This window comes from Mustela nivalis (assembly GCF_964662115.1).
Source record: "Mustela nivalis genome assembly, contig: HAP1_SCAFFOLD_553, whole genome shotgun sequence".
Taxonomy (NCBI): domain Eukaryota; kingdom Metazoa; phylum Chordata; class Mammalia; order Carnivora; family Mustelidae; genus Mustela; species Mustela nivalis.
Window position 1 is genome coordinate 355,773 of NW_028136106.1, and position 3,553 is coordinate 359,325.

Genomic DNA, 3,553 nt, shown 5'->3' on the forward strand with positions numbered 1-3,553 from the left:
ATAAATAACCTAAAAAAAAGAATTTGTATTTGACTGGAGCTTCATGTGGAGTGACAGATCAACAGAAAGACAAAGGAATAAGAGACAGGAAGCAATGAAGGAAAACACAGAGGTGCACAGTATAGACAGATGTTCCTCGGCTTATGACGGCCTCAGCTTCTAATAAACCCATTGTTCAGCTGGAAATCTCTTTAGTTGAAAATGCATGGAAAACACCTAAGTGACTGAACATCAGAGCTTAGCCCCGCCAAACTTAAATGTCTTGAGAACACTTACAGTATTGCACAGTTGGGCAAAATCCTCTAACACAAAGCCTATTTCACAATAAAGTGTCTGGTATCTCATGTAACTTACTGAACACTGCACTGAAAGCCAGAACAGGACGGTTCAAGTGTGTTGGTTGCTGACCCTCGTGATCACGTGGTTTGCCTGGGGGCTGTGCTCGCTGCCCCTGCCCAGCATTACAAAAGAGGACCCTACTGTAGATCGCCAGCCTGGGAAAAGATCCAAACTAAATGCATATCACTTCTGCACTATTATAAAAAGTCAAAAAACCATAAACTGAACCAAGGTGAAGTCAGGGATCTTCTGTACCAGGTGTGTTAGGGAAGGTCAAGTGCTCCTGTCTGGCCAGGAACCATAGTGGTATGGGGGAAAGTTCCACAGTAGAAAGTACTACAGCAGAGAACCACTAGGACTCAAGCACCAACGGTCACAGGTTACGCCAGGAAGACTGGATGCTCTTCTGTGGGCGATGAGAAGCCACGAGCGACTCAGGAAGGCTGAAGAGCTCTGGGCAGGTGGGACAGCTGAGGGCTGCAATGAAGAGGGACAGGTGGAGCTGGGAGACCAGGTGGGGAGAGCCCGCTACCCTCGAACAAAAGGCAACAAAGGTCTGGACTGGGATGACGGAGATGGTGGAAGGTAATGGGATATTCATGAAGCAGAACTGGAAAGCCATGGAAATGAAATAAGAGAGGGAGGGAAAACCGTTCATGACTTTAATTGCCATCAGTATAAAACATGTTGAATTAAAATGAATTGGTATTTCTAGACCGATGATGACATCACAATAATGGAAGGAAACCAATTTTGATTTTGAGCCTGGTTAAGGAGACAGTATAGACAAGAGAAAAGCAGAGGCTCTGGAGTCACACAAATGTCACCATTGAGATTCGTCCCCACTCTTCATTCCCTTCCCTGTAAACCCAGGCAAGTGACACCTGTCTTACAGCACTGGTAACAAATAGGGAAGAGCACACGTTCCCACGTTCCCGGGTCAGACAGGACAGCCAGGGATCAGCGGCACATGAGGAGGTGACAGGTGGTCACTAAACTGAGCTCAGGTGCATACACAGCATTTTACGTCACCTTGAGATGGCTCCTCTTGTGACCTCTCGAAGAAGGTGGCAGTGGTGAGGAACGAACTCCAGGAGCTTATTAGCATACATGATCTTCAGGCCGTCTGGATGAGACTCAACGATCTGCTCTACAATCACCTAGCAGAAGGAAGAGCGTTTTATTTTTATTTATTTATTTGTTTGTTTGTTTGTTTGTGTTTTTGTTTGTTTTTAAAGCACCTAAAAGAGAAGTATGAACTATACACTACAGAGAAAAGAATCGTGTAAACCTTAAAAATGCACTTCGTCCTTCCTCCTCCCCACTCAGTATGCTTTCTAAACAGGAGGTAAGTAACAATGGCATGAAAATCTAGGTCCCGGGATTTGGGAATACTGCTCCAACCCTGGGGGACACAGAGGCTGAGGGACAGAGACTGGCCTGAAGCTAAAACATCACACACACCCATCTGCTTCTCTTCTGAGCTTAAAAGCAAAATACTGTATCTGCAGACAACAGCTCTGTATCATCTTCACCCTGGCCTTATCCTCTACCGTCTCCAGAACAGGGAAAGGGCTGAGATGGAAAGTGATGGAAGAAAACACATCTTATTTTGCTTTAGTATTTAATTTTTTTTGGTGAGGCTGAGTTGCAGGAGGTGAATGACAAGCATGCAAACTTAAAATACAAACGTGGCCACAGTTCAATTAATGACACGGAAACGTAAAGTACTTCCCTAATTTAGCATATTAGATTCAGTTCAATGAAAAGGGCATAAATTAAATAACTAAAATATTTTCATTTAGTGACAAAGAATAATGTGATCTTTTTCACCCCCACAGAGAGAGCTATGAACTATAATAGGATACATACAAAGAACTGACAGATCATTTACTTTTAGTAGTCTTAATGAAGCTGAGAAGATTACTGAAATTAATCCTTCAATTTCACTTCTATCACTGGGATACTGTCTCATTTTAAAACTGGAAGCCTTTCATCCTGAAGTCATGGTGGGTAGCTTTATACTTACCAGACAGAAAGAACACTCGAACTGGCAGGTGACTGCAAAAAGCCCTCAAACGCTGAGACTGGCTTCATGAATTCTGTCCGCTTGAACTAGATGAAACCGACGCTCTCTAAGTTGGAAGCTGCTGATTGCTGGCGGCCTCACATGGTGCAGCCCATACTCCGGCCGCTCAGAGGCAGGATACACTGACTCCCTGTATTTTACTGTATCCTTATAGGTCAAGAACACTGGGTAACCAAGTTCTGGACTTAAGGTACTACCCCGCTAACTCGCCCTTCAAAGCCCTTTATCTTTGAATATTCCCTCCCTCCCACCTTCCTAGCCTGGCAAACTCCCCCATGGTCTTCAATACTTAGGCCACATCAATTCTGCAAAGACGCTTCCCCTCACAGACTTTCCCTGCGCACAGAGCTGTCTTCCAGCTCCTCCAGTGGGCACGGGCGCCTTGGTGGGGTCACGCTTTTCGGCAACTTCATTAACGTATAACTTATGGAAATGGAAATTGACCTGAAAATGTTCTGATCCGTACCTTCTTACTAGGCAAGTCCCTCACCCCTACTAAATTAAGATGATCCCTGAGTTATGGCATCACTGGAAGAGACCAGAGCGCATGCCTGATTCCTGCCATGCTGATGGGCACCAAGCGGGACCAACCTTTTCTTACAACCAGAAGAGCAGGAACAAAGATCATCTTCAAGGAAGAGCCCTGAGCTCTCTCGTACCCAGTCAAGAAACGAAGCCAGATTAGATGCTCTGTGTTTGTGGAATGAGGTGCATGGGGGCACAAACCTCATCCATGTATGATTTCACCAGTACTTGACCGACTAACGCCTCTGCATCCCGTGTCTTGTCAATTGTAGCGTAAGTCTGGAGGCAGTGCCGTATGATGTCCACATTGGAAGTCTGAAGCCCTTCTAGCAGCAGGCCTCCCAGGGACTGCTGCAGCATGGCCATAATGTGGGCTATACGCTGCAAGACCAGGAAAGAAGGTCCAGGTACCACAGTTTCTAAAAGCTCAAATATATGTGTATAATTTATATACATATGTGTTATATATATAAAGCGAGCCTCTAATTCTACCAGAATATATGTAAGATTAAAATCCCAACATTTCCTAGAGAATAACAATGAATCTCTTCTCCCCATGATTGCTTTCTTTCTTTTTTTTTAAAGGTTTTTATTTATTTA